Genomic DNA, 13062 nt, shown 5'->3' with positions numbered 1-13062 from the left:
TGACAACAGAGGCCAGCGAGGCACCCTACCAGCCCCATGGACAGCTCCCAAGACCCTCATGACCCACAGGCATACAAGGCACTTGAGCCAGCTACTGGGGCTGCGGGCTGCCGCCAAGCCACAGACTATTTTCAACATGGTGGTGTCGGAGGCAGAGGCCCAAATCGTGCTGGACAAGCAGGTGGGACCCTCAGGCAAAGCCCATGGCCAGGAGCAGGACTAGTCTTTAGACAGGGAGGGGACCTTGGTTATTGAAATCCCCTCCAGCTTCTCCAGCAGGGTCTCCTCCACCTGGTCATCTCGAAGTCCTCGAGGGACCATCAGGTAGGTGACTGGTGAATTGGACACCCTGGGCTGGGTGTGGGGGTCCACCCGGCACTGCTGGCAGGAGGCCGGCCACTTGGCTGCCAGCCCTGTCATGACACAATCTGGCCAGCTGCAGCCCACAAGCCACGGAATGACCTGTGCATGGCACTCAGCACCCCCAGCCGTGGACAGCACCACAACCCACAAGCCTGGGGAGGGGGCCCAGGAGGGGAATGGAGCCTGCCCAGTATGCAGCCCACCAATGCAGGGATCCCTGAGTGCCCAGGATCCCCCCAGGGCCCACTGGCAGCCAGAGGGGTGGCTGGCCACAGGAGGTGGGGGGCATGGCCCCCAGGGCTGGAGCACAGGGCTGATGGGTTGCCCCCTCCCCTTTTGTCTGCACAGCACCACTGTCTGAGGGCCAGGGAACCCTCCCCCCAAGTGCTGAGGAGGCCAGGCTGTCAGGCCACCCACCACCTGTACCGGCCCATGCCCACAGATTGCACCACCACCACCACTGGGAGGACGAGGAGGAATCTGCCGCCCAGATGGTGGCCATCCAGGAGCAGACCATCATGCTCCGGTAGTGGCTTGAACTTGAGGAGGAGGAGGACGTGGGATGACAGCATGCGGCCTGAGGCGAGATCACCGGGTCCCAATGGGCCCTCACCCGAGCTGTCACCTGGTGCCCACCCCTGCCACCCGCTTCCTCCCGTGCCACCTCCCCCGCTGCCTCCTGTGCTAGCGCCCTCCTCCCACCCAATGTCCCCCCACCTGTGCTGCTGGAGCTGACACAGCTGCCCCTGGCCAGGGTGGGCCATGTCATGCCAGCCCCCTTACCCCTCCTGCCCCCACTGCCCAGGCTGCAGCTGCTGCACCCCCACCACTCCCCTACCTCCCCGTGGTCCCACCCCCATCCCAGCCCCACCAGGGCCCCCAGACCCAGGGCAGTAGGGCGCCCAGTGGTCATTGTGGGTCACAGCCCCCTACCCCTGTGGAGGGCTAAGACCCACCCCCTCCAGGTTTTGATGCCCCCACCCTCTCAGACTTTCTGTACGTAGATCCTTCCATTCACCCTTTGTATAGCCCCCGCTTGTATTATTGTTTAAAGAGAGAGTGGTTTCAGTGTTAACAAGTGTATTAGCAAAACCCCTGTGTCCCATGTGATAAGTGGGTGAGAGGGGATGTGTGCATGTGGGGGCCAGTGGTGAGGGGCGCAGGTATGGGGGGCAGTGGTGGGGCATCTGTGGGGGGCTGTGGTGGAGGCTGCCTTGGGGGAAGGTCATTGGGGCCCCTCGGCAAAGGCCACTCTGAGGGCTTCCCTCAACCGCACCCTGTCCCGTTTTGCCTGATGGCATGGGGAGGCTGCTCATATGTGAGCACTGCCTCGGTGGCCCACCCCTGAGCAGAGCACTTCTGCTTTCTCTCCACATTATTGTGGAGAGTGCAGCAGTCACCCACCATTGGGGGCACGTTCTGCAGGCTGACTTCCAACCTTGCCAGGGTGCAGCAGAAACACCCCTTCAGCCAGCTGAAGGCCCTTTCCACTATGCCCCAGGCCTGGTTCAGATGCTTATTGAAGCACTCCTGGGTGGGGTCAGTTTGTCCCATGTAGGGACGCATGAGCCATGGGTGGAGGGGGTAAGCGGTATTGGCCAGTATGCATGGGCGCGTGGTGGTGTCCCCAGCGGGGAGATCCTGTGGGGTCACATAACTCCCCTCCTGCAGTCTGTGGCCCAGCCAGGAGTTATGGAAGATTTGGGCATCGTGGGCCCGCCTGGACCATCCGATACGGATGTCTAGGAAGCAGCCCTGGGCACCCTCAAGGGCCTGGAGGACCACTGAGTGGTACCCCTTTCTATTGATGTAGCACCTGCACTGGGGTCTGCAGCCCAGATGGGGATATGGGTCCCATCCAGGGTCCTGTATCAGTTGGGAAAGCCCAGCCTGGTGAAGCCCTCTATGGTGGCGTCGAGGTCCCCGATGTGGATGACCCTCCACAGGAAGACAGCATTGATTGGTCAGACAACCTGCATGGGGTGTGCACACTGTGAGTGCGTGTCAGGGTGTCCCAGGGCCCCTAGTTTGCTGTCCTGTCCCCAGGCTCCTCCCTGGGCCCCCTGTCCCCTCCCCAAACTCCTCCCCAGGGCTTTCCCCATCTCTGATGGTCTCCCTTGCCCAGGAGACCCTGCACCCTCCCCCCAGATGGGTTTGTGACCCCAGCATCACTCACCTCAAGTAGGATGGCCCAGACGGTGGCCTGGCCCACCCCAAACTGGTGGCCAACCAAGCCATGTCCGGGATGGCCAGCTTCCAGATTGCAATCACCACATATTTCTCCAGTGGGAGCACGAGCCTCATCTGCATGTCCTGGTGCTGAAGGAAGGGGGCCAGCAAGTGGCATAGCTTGAAGAAGGTCTCCTTCCCCATGTGGAGGTTCTGGAGCCATTGTGCATCGTCCCACTCCTTCATGACCACACGGTCCCACCACTCAGCGCTGGTGGGGTGGCGCCACAAGCACTGGATGGCACGAGGAGGGGGCGTGGGTGGTGCCCTGTGGCGAGGACCTGCAGGACCACAGCAGGGGGGTCGACCTCTGGAGGAGGTGGAGGGCTGCGAGGGCGATCATGGCCAGCAGCCTGATCCCATCACTGATGGTGTCCCCGTTGGGGAGCTGGCTGGGATCCATGGGTGCCCATGGGATCCTGATGTAGCTCTGGGCACAGAGTCTGTGCTGCTGTGCCTGTCAAAGTGACCCTCAGCATGTGCAGGCCAGGGCTGTTGCGGAGGGGCCCTTTAAGGGACCAGCTGCCTGCAGGGCCAGGAAGGGCTTGTCCACCCTGCGACCCCGTCTGCAGCATCTCCTGGCTTGTTCTTTGAAAGGGCTTCCAGGGCTGCATGGATGCTCCCTTTTGAAAGAACGGCTCGGTGGAGCAATCTGCTTTTGGGTGTGTCTGCGCTCTTTTGAAACCGGGTCTTTCCAAAGGTGCCTTCCAGAAGCTTTCCTTTGAAAGTGCCCTGTAGTGTAGACATGGCCCCTGTTGTTGTTGGGGTTCGTTTTTGTTTTGTGGGTTGTTTGTTTGTTTGTTTTGCTTCTTAGTTGTGTGTCACCTTCAATTGATTATTCTGTGGTCTGGGGTCCCCAACCCCAAAAGAGGTTCTCCACTCATGAGCTACGTCTACACGTGTATGCTATATTGAAATGCAGCGACATCGAAATAAGCTATTTCGATGAATAGCGTCTACACGTCCTCCAGGGCTGGTGCCGTCGATGTTCAACGTTGACGTTGGGCAGCACCATATCAAAGTAGGTGCTGCAGGGGAGCGTCTACGCGCCAAAGTGGCCCACATCGAAATAAGGGTGCCAGGAACAGCTGCAGACAGGGTCACAGGGAGGATTAGCACTTCCGGGGCAACAGCTAGCCGCTCCCTTAAAGGGCCCCTCCCAGATGCACTCAGCCTGCACAGCACGCGGTCTGCAGAGCCACAGGCACGCACACCTGTCGAAGCCGTATGGACCCCCAGCAGCAGCAGCAGCAGCCAGAGGTCCACACAGCTGCCCCTGCAGGAGCAGTGCTTGCCCTTTTAGTCACAGAAGAAGAGAAGCTGCCCCCAGGGGAGGAGGAAGCAGCCCCAGACCCTGCTGTCCCGCCCCCCCGCCGCACAAGCCGCCGGCTGTGGAGCTACCCCATGAGCACCAACTGGTGGGAGCAACTGGTGCTCGGCGAGTGGGACAACAAGCGCTGGCTCCAGAACTTTCGCATGAGCTGGCAGACATTCCTGGAGCTCTGCCAGTGGCTCACCCCCACACTGAGGCACCAGGACACCACCATGCGATGCGCCCTCAGTGTGGAGAAACGGGTCGGCATCGCTGTCTGGAAGCTGGCCACTCCAGACAGCTACCGATCCATGGGGCAGCAGTTTGGCGTCAGCAAGGCCACCATCGGGGCTGTCCTCATGGAGGTGAGAGGACCCACGGGGAGGGAGAGGGAGCCCTGGGGGGGTAGGGCAGCCCTGTGGGGGGAGGGCCAGACACACCCTGCACACCCCTCACTGGTGCTCTCCCATGTCCTTCCCCTGCAGGTCGTCTGCGCCATCAACGCCCTGCTCCTCCATAGGCTCGTGCGGCTTGGGGACCCGGATGCCGCCATCGCGGGGTTTGCCAGCCTGGGCTTCCCAAATTGCTTTGGGGCTCTGGATGGGACCCATATCCCCATCCGAGCTCCGGAGCACAGCGGAGGATGCTTCCTGAACAGGAAGGGCTACCATTCGGTGGTCCTCCAGGCCTTGGTGGACAGCCGGGGCCGCTTCCTGGACATTTATGTGGGCTGGCCTGGCAGCACCCAGGACGCCCGGGTGTTCAGGAATTCGGGCCTGTGCCGCCGGCTGGAGGCGGGGACCTACATCCCCCAGCGGGAGATCCCTGTGGGGGACACCACCATGCCCCTCTGCGTTGTCGCAGACGTGGCGTACCCCCTCCGGCCCTGGCTCATGCACCCTTACACGGGCCATCTGTCAGCCAGCCAGGAGCGCTTCAACCAGCACCTGAACCATGCGCGCCAGGTGGTTGAGCGCACTTTTGGCCGCCTCAAAGGGCGCTGGAGGTGTCTTCTCACCCGATTGGATGCAGGCCCCACCAACATCCCCCAGATTGTGGGCATGTGCATTGCCCTCCACAACCTGGTCGAGAGCAAGGGGGTGGCATTCTTTCAGGGCTGGGCTGTGGAGGCTGGCAGGGCTGACATGCAGCCACCCGCTGCCCCCAGTCGCCAGGTGGACCCTGAGGGGATCCGGGTCTGGGAGGCCCTGCGGGCCCATTTCGACCAGGCCGCGGGGTGAACACTGGCAGGCCCCCCACTGTACCCCCCTATCCTCCACAACACTCCCTGCCCCCATGCCCACATCACAAAGCACCCAAGAGCACACCCCCCGCCACTTTTCTTGCAAATAAAAATAGACCTATTGTTTTTGAAACCAAAACAAAACAGTGCATTCTCTTATATTAAAATACTAACTATATATATATATATAGTAAGAACAAAAGGGGGGAACTGTTTACATGGTGGGGGTCAGGTACCATAAAAGAACAGGGGTCTAACACAAACTATATACACAAATATTATATGATGGGGGATATGTACAAAGGGGTAGGGGTGGTGGGGGGCCATGTCCTGGGCCCTGCACCCCCTACTGTCCGGCGCCCGGGGTTGGCGGGCGCGACCCTCGCCTCGGCCTCAGCCCTGGCTGAGGCTGGCTGGGGGCCGGGCGAAGCGGCAGGTATGGCCGGCGGATGTCAGCAGACTCCAGGTCCCCCTCGGCAGGAGGCCCCGGGGTGGTGGATGGTGGTGGGACGGCGGTCGGAGCAGTGGGTGGAGCAGCGGGTGGAGCGGCGGGCAGGGCGGGCAGAGCGGTGGGCGGCACGGCAATGGGGGGGCCAGGTAGTTCTCTATGCACTCAAAATTGAGCATAAAGGCCCCCCATGCCTCCTGGCACCAGGCTAGCGCCCGCTTCTGCAATTCCAGCCACCGCTCGTCCACCCACAGGGACCGCTCCGACACCTCCAGCTGCCGCCGGAGGGTTGCGAGCAGCTGGGGGTCCGTCGCCATCCGAGGATGGTGGTGGCTCTGCCGTCGGCCCCGCTCTGGGGCTGGTTGGTGCTCCGCCGAGGGGCTGGCCTGCTGGGATGGCCCTGGTGGGCTCTCTGGGACCATGGACACCTTGCCGGCGCTCTCCGGGCCCTCCGATGGAGCAGCTGCGCAACACAGGGGGGGAACAAGAGTGGAGACAGCCGTTAGTGTGGCCACCAAGCCGTGGCCCTTTTCCCCCCACCCCTCTGCTGCCGGTTCCCCAACCCCGTCCCCGGGAGATGCTGCTGCTGCTGATGGGTGTCCCACCCCCTCCCCCCCAGGGGACCCTAGGTTCCGCTCCCCCCATCCCCAGGGATGGGGCATGGCACTGTCATGCTGCGGGGGCAGGGGCTGATGCACTCCTCTGAGGGACATGCCACTGCGGTCCTTGGGGCCATGGTCATCTGGGCATGTGGAGGGCCCTGGTCATGTCTTTTGTCCCCGCCCCTCAACCCCGGGGGGTGTGCACCGGGGGGGTACATACCTGACGGTCTGCTCCTATGGTTGGGGGACACCTTCTGGGCAGACGCCCTGCTGGAGCTCCGGGACGGCAGGATTATGTGGAGCCCCCCGTCGCTGGAGGAGGATTCCCCCTCCTCCTCCTCCGGTGTCCCAGGGGTGGGCTCCTGGGGGGGCCCCTGGGGTGAAGGGCTTGCCTCCAGGGCGGACTCCGCCTCCGGGGCCTGCTGGGGCTCATCGGCCAAGGTGTCAAGAGTGGCCGGAGGGGAGGAGGTGTGCCGGGGGCCCAGGATTTCCCTGAGCTTCCTGTAAAAGGGGCAAGTGGTGGGGACAGCCCCAGATCGGCTGGCCGCATCCCGGGCCCGGGCGTAACCCTGACGCAGCTCCTTAACCTTACTCCTGACGTGGTCAGGAGTGCGGGCAGGGTGACCCCGGGCGGCCAGGCCCTCGGCCAGCCAAGCGAACGCATCCGCGTTCCGCCTCTTGCTCCCCATTACCTGGAGCACCTCCTCCCCGCTCCGGAGTCCCAGCAGGTCCCGGATCTCGGCCTCCATCCAGAAGGGGCTCCGCTGCCTTTTCCCAGGCTGGCTGCCATGCTGGGAGCCCTGGCTCCCCTTGGGGGGAGTGCCCTGGGGGGTGCTTGGGGGGCTGGCGGGCGGCCATCGCAGCGGGGGGGCGTGTCTTGGGGCTGCAGGGAGGCGTGCAGGCTAGCTGAGTGTTAGTGCTGCTGCCTGCACACGCTCTCAGTTTCCTGCACAGGAAGGCAGGGGGCGGGGAGCTTTAAGGGGCTGCTGCACACGGTGACCATAGAGCTCAGGGGCTGGAGAGAGCGTCTCTCAACCCCTCAGCTGATGGCTGCCATGGCAGACCCTGCTCTTTCGATGTTGCGGGACGCGGATCGGCTACACGTGCCCTACTTCGACGTTCAAAGTCGAAGTAGGGCACTATTCCCATCCCCTGATGGGGACAGCGACTTCGACGTCTCACCGCCTTACGTAGATGTCAACTTCGAAATAGCACTCGCCCCGTGTAGACGTGGCAAGTGCTATTTCGAAGTTGGCGCGGCTACTTCGAAGTAGCCGGCACGTGTAGACGTGGCTATGGTGTAAGATCTCATGTGAGTTAAATGAAAGCAAAAATAGTTTTTTCCCCCCTTTTTCTAGAACGTTTCTTGTAAGTGTACTTTTATATTCACATACTTCAGATAGATGATGAACTTTGGATATCAACAAATTTACTGTAGCAAAACTTGGATGCATTATTATAGTTCCCTGTCATTAATCCTTAAGCAATTACACAATAATAGCTTTTAGAGTCAACTGTGAGGTTTTTAACTAACAGTCCAGTGCAAAGTGAAGTGGTGTTTGTAATCTAACAAACTCATTTTCCTAGAGGTAATGTCAGATTTACATGAGGGGATCACTGACACAAATATTCATCAGTGATTTATATAACCAATAGTGTATTTTTAGTGGTTAATAATCAGTCTATTTAACAAGAGCAAAATATCCATTCTATTAAATTAAAAGAGTAAGCCGTATAATATACCTGATGAATTATAATACAATATGTATGTATATTTCCCAGGTTAGTAAATGATTTTTGGCACAGACCCAAAAATGTCATTTCAACAGGCCTCCTAAAGTCAGAAACATATATTGGTCTGCTTCTTTATGTTCATGTCAGCTTTATGGAGAGTGCATGTGGGCAAAAGGATTATAAATGAAACAGGGTATTTATCCTGAATGCAGGCTCAATCCTAAAAAGAATAGTGCATGTTCTGAATTTTACATACCGTAATTTGACTGAAGCCACTGGGAGAACTTGAAGTGCAGAACAATGAAGTGTGTAAATAATTGTTTCTGGTATCTGGGCCTATATTTGTGGAACTCTAGGTTTTTCTTGATTGTTTTGTTTTATTTTTGGTCTCTCATGGGTAAATAATTAAAATTCCATTCAAGAGTGGATAATCAAGACTGTTTTCCACTTAATTTTTGAAATTATTAATACTATTTGATTTATTTAGATTTAAAATAATAAGATGGACACTTGTCTTAGGTTCTTAGGTGCCCTGTCACATTAATCAGGTATACACTACAGTGAAATACCAGCAACATTAAAATAATAATTCCAGGATCTCAGCCACCCATAAGCCTACAGAAGCTCTTTCCCACCCTTTCATCTGTTTGGGAAGTATACTCTCAGGTCTCTCCAGAAACCCTCTCCAACAAATGTATTATGCAACAGGCCAGGCTTCAGCCTCTCGTGCAGCATTGCCAAATTCAGGCTATTTCTGATCCAGGGGGCAGAACACCACCTTGCCAGCCATCCTCTCTCTTTTGTAGTGAGGGGATCCAGCTCAGGCACCCTTGCTGACTGCAGCTTTGGCAGTCCCTTAGGTAGGCCAGTTCCAGATTTTCTAGAGAGCCGGGGTGTCCAACAAGTGGTGTCCATTTGGCCAGTTGAGTGTGGCTAGTTGGCTTGAACAATAAAGATGTTTTCAGAATAATATGGCTGGTTTGCTAGGTGGCTACTGGTTCAGAACTGGTTGGACACCATGTGGTTGGAGCTTCATAGAGCCTAACACCTTAAACTCTACCCTGGGGGGCAGCTGGTGCAGATTCCAGAGCACTGGGATTACGTGCTCCCAGAAGATGTCCTGTTCACTGGGGTGGATTATCCAATCGGCTGGCTGGACAGATGCACAGGGACCCTACTCGGTGGGGTTGGGGCAGAAAAATGGGAGCCCCTCCCTCAGACACCTGACACGGGGAAGCAGAATATAGCTGTCAAGCATCCAGTTTTTTACCAGAACACACGGCTGAAAACGGACCCAGGCAGCTGCAGTCAGCACTGCTGAGCAAGCTGCTACAAGTCCAGCTGGTGGCACGGCAGGGCTAAGGCAGGCTGCCTGCCTGCCTTGGCTTCACACTGCTCCCAGAAGTGGCTGGCATGTCCAACTCCTAGGGGTGGGGGCAGCTCCTTTACAGAGCCTGCACCCCCAACGGCTGCCCAGCTCTGATCCCCACCATACCCAGACTCCCTCCCAGAGCCCACCCCTTCAAGCACCCCCGTTGGTCCAGCCCTGAGCCCTCTCCCATACTCCAAACCCCTTGGCTCCCAGCCTGGAGCCCCCTCCTACTTCGCAAACCCCTCATCCCCTGCCTCACCCCAAAGCCCACATCTGTACTCAGAAGCCTCACCCCCTCCTGCACCCTAACCCTCTACCTCAGCCTAGAGCCCCTCCCACACCTTAAACCACCCCTTGCTGGCCCCTCCCCAGAGCCTGCACCCCCATCCAGAGCCCTGACTCCCTCCCACACACCAACTCCTATGAATGAGGGTGAAGAAGCGGGGATAGCGTGAGTAGGGCTGGGGCCCTGCTGAAGCTGCAGAGCAAGGGTGTTCAGTTTGGGGCATATTAGAAAGCTGTCAGTGCTATGAGGCCCTGACCCCAGTGTCCAACAGATGCACGGGGTAGGGCAGGGGAAGCCCCTGTGAATCAAGCCCAGGCCCTGTAAGAAGGGCTGGGTGGTGTTCCGCACCAGCCTCAGACTCGGGAAGGGTGTAAGGCAGTGCTTCCCAAACTTACAACATTTGAGTGCCCCTTTTGGGACTTGGGCCTTATCCGTGTACCCCCTTCTCCCTGTGCTTCTCTCCTGATTTTCAGTAGCTTATTTTCTGCTGCATACCCTTGGAAATTCTTCTGCGTGCCTCCAGTGGTACGTGTGCCGCACTTGGGGAAACAGCAGTGTAGGGCCTAGCCCCACACAGAGCACACTGCAACGCTCTAATCCTGAGAGAGCAAAAGCCCGGAGCGTAGTGGCAAGGTCCACAGAGGAAGGTCTGCAGCTACCTAGCTAGATGCAAATGGTAAAAAGCTGACAGGGTCAAGGTAATATGGTTGTTGAACAGCATCTGGGAATCTACAATCACCTGTGAGTCATGAATCCAAGTAAGAAATGGTGGACGTACTCCCTCGATGAAAGGGACTGATGTGACCTCCACCAGCTCCTCTGCTTCCTTCCCCGATCTCACCATCACCAGTCTTGTCTTAACTAGACATTGGCTCAGGCGCTGAACTGTGGTGCGTGAGCTGAACAAGATGGAAACAGGGCAGTTGGCTGTCATCAACCTACCCAAAAACTGCACTACCCACCTCCTTACTAATCCTTATGACAACCCCATATGCACATTAAACAGGCAGGGTATAGAATGGCTGCGACTTCATTTGCGGTATAGAATTAGGGTTAAGCAATAAAAAACAAAACAAAAAAAAAGATGTTTCTGTCTATAAAGTCCACTGCTGTAGGCTGGAGATATGGGTAGATAATGTCTCCCCCCATAAATTAAGTAGAAAGTTTTAATGACATGTAGTATAGGAAGGTTGAAGGAGGGATAGCACAGTAGTTTGTGCCTTGGTGCCCTAGACCCAGGGTTGTGAGCTCAGTCCTTGTGGTGGGTCTAGAGCAAATAAATTTAAAAACAAAAGGAAACCTGTCAGAGACGATACTTGGTCCTGCCGCAAGGGTAGGGGACTGGACTTGATAACCTCTGCAGGTCCTTTCTAGCTCCATGAGCTAAATATAGCCCCACATATTCAGATAAGTATCTGTGGCATGAACATACATAGTAATTATTAATCACAGCCACTGACTTTTGGTTTTGCCTGTGTGTGTTCCTCTCTGCCCCAGTGCGTGGGGGCTTGGTGGGAAGAGGCTGAGAGGAATGGGGCCTTGGAGTGGAGCATCAAGCAGGGCCTGCAGAAGCATGGGAGGGGAGAGGCCAGGCAGGGGCAGGGCCTTGAGGCAAAGTGTGAGTGGAGTGGTGGGGAGGGACACAGTCCTGGCCCCAGGACCTGCAAAAGATTAATCCAGCCCTCTGGCTAATGAGGAATCCCTGGAGTTTTTTGTATTTTGTTTTTTCAGTGGTGCTTGAGCCCATGGAGTTGACACCTATGTTATGAATGATACTGAGCTGTTATATGATATAAAGGATGACTTGTTCTAGGTTTCATGAAATTGCGGCAGAAACCAAGAACGGAACCCATATCCTGTGCCAGATCTTCGGACTCAAGGGCCAGAATACAGAGTCACGCAGAAAAAACTATTGCAAACATACGTGCTTAAACTGTCTTGTAATGTGGCGTTATTTGTCTTTGCTCACTGACCTTTCTCAAATTCTTTTAGACCTATAGCTAAAATGATGTGGCAATGCTGAGTATTACTAATAGGCCCATTTTACAAAGTGGGAACCAGATGGAGAGGCTGTATATGCATTAGAGGTTTAAATCACTTGTAAGTGCACCAGTACAGTGCTTCCACGGCAATCAGCCTGTTTTAGTTATAGTTCTTCCCTGCATTCAGTCACAACAATGTAGTCCACCTTACCAGGGACAGCTCCGTGAAGCTATGGCTTGTGGGAAACGTCTGTATGAGTTCTATCAGGCACAGTTAGAAAGTTTAATGAAAAAATTTGCAATTTTTTAAAGAAACGTTCATGAAAATAATTCTTCTTTTTCAGTCAATGAATGGTTGAAATAGTTTGAAAATTAAAAATTTACATTACAATATGCATTTTTGCTATAGTTATTTGCATATTTCTCCCAGTTATTCATGCATCTATCCCAACTAGGGATAGAGGCGGGCCTCGGGGGGGCAGGGGCACATGGCATTTGTTAAACATGGCCAGCCATTAGATCTGCTCCTAACCTTCAAGTGGAAGACAAGTGTCAAAAATGTGTTCCTAATAACTCACAGATTCCAGGACCGAAAGTGACTACAGTGATCATCCAGTTAAGCCTCCAATAGCTCACAGGTCATAGAACTCCCCCAAAACAATTCCTAGAGCAGCACTTTTAGAACCATGGTGTCCAGCCAGTTCTGAAGCACTATTTATTGTTCAAGCCAACTAGCTACACTCAACCGGCCAAATAGCCACATGTGGCTAGCATGTTGGACACCACGGTTGTAGAAAAAACACCCCATCTTGATTTAAAAATGGCCAGTGTTTGAGAATCCCCCATGACTGTTGGTAAAGTGTTCCAAGAGTTAAATAGGGAAATGAGTCCAGAGATTCTAAGTCATTAAAACAAGGGGGTTAAAATGCAAGAACTTATATCATCTTAACCATTGGTGGCTGCTATTGCTCCAGCCTAAAATAAAACTTGATGACCGATCTTAATTTTCTGAGTCAGCAGATACTTTAATTCACTGACATTTCAGTACAGAAAATTACTGCAACTGAGTGAGGAAAGCCTAAAAATAAAACAAACCATAAAAACTTACTTATAATAATGATTATACAAATTAATAATATAATTAAACTACTGTGTGTTTTACATAAAGTGATTGCTAAATAACTCTTTTGTAACGCCATTCATAACTGTGATAAAACTGGCTGAAACAGGTGTGAATTAGCAGAATGAGAAAAAGAACTAGTAAACTCTTATGACCCAACATTTTCGTCCAGGTGAACTGATCAAAAAAATCCTGCAGATTATAGAGAAATTTCAGCTGTGCCTGTTCACCAACATTACAAACAGAAAGTACGTGCCCAGTCATGCAGTCCTTACTTGGGCAAGCCTCCCATTGTAGGGCTTCAAGAGTCACCCCTGTATGAATAAAACAAAAAAGCAGCCCTGTAGCACTTTCAAGACAAGCAAAATAAA

This window comes from Carettochelys insculpta, chromosome 1 (assembly GCF_033958435.1).
Source record: "Carettochelys insculpta isolate YL-2023 chromosome 1, ASM3395843v1, whole genome shotgun sequence".
NCBI classification, from domain to species: Eukaryota; Metazoa; Chordata; order Testudines; family Carettochelyidae; genus Carettochelys; species Carettochelys insculpta.
Note: the sequence above shows the minus strand (reverse complement) of the source record.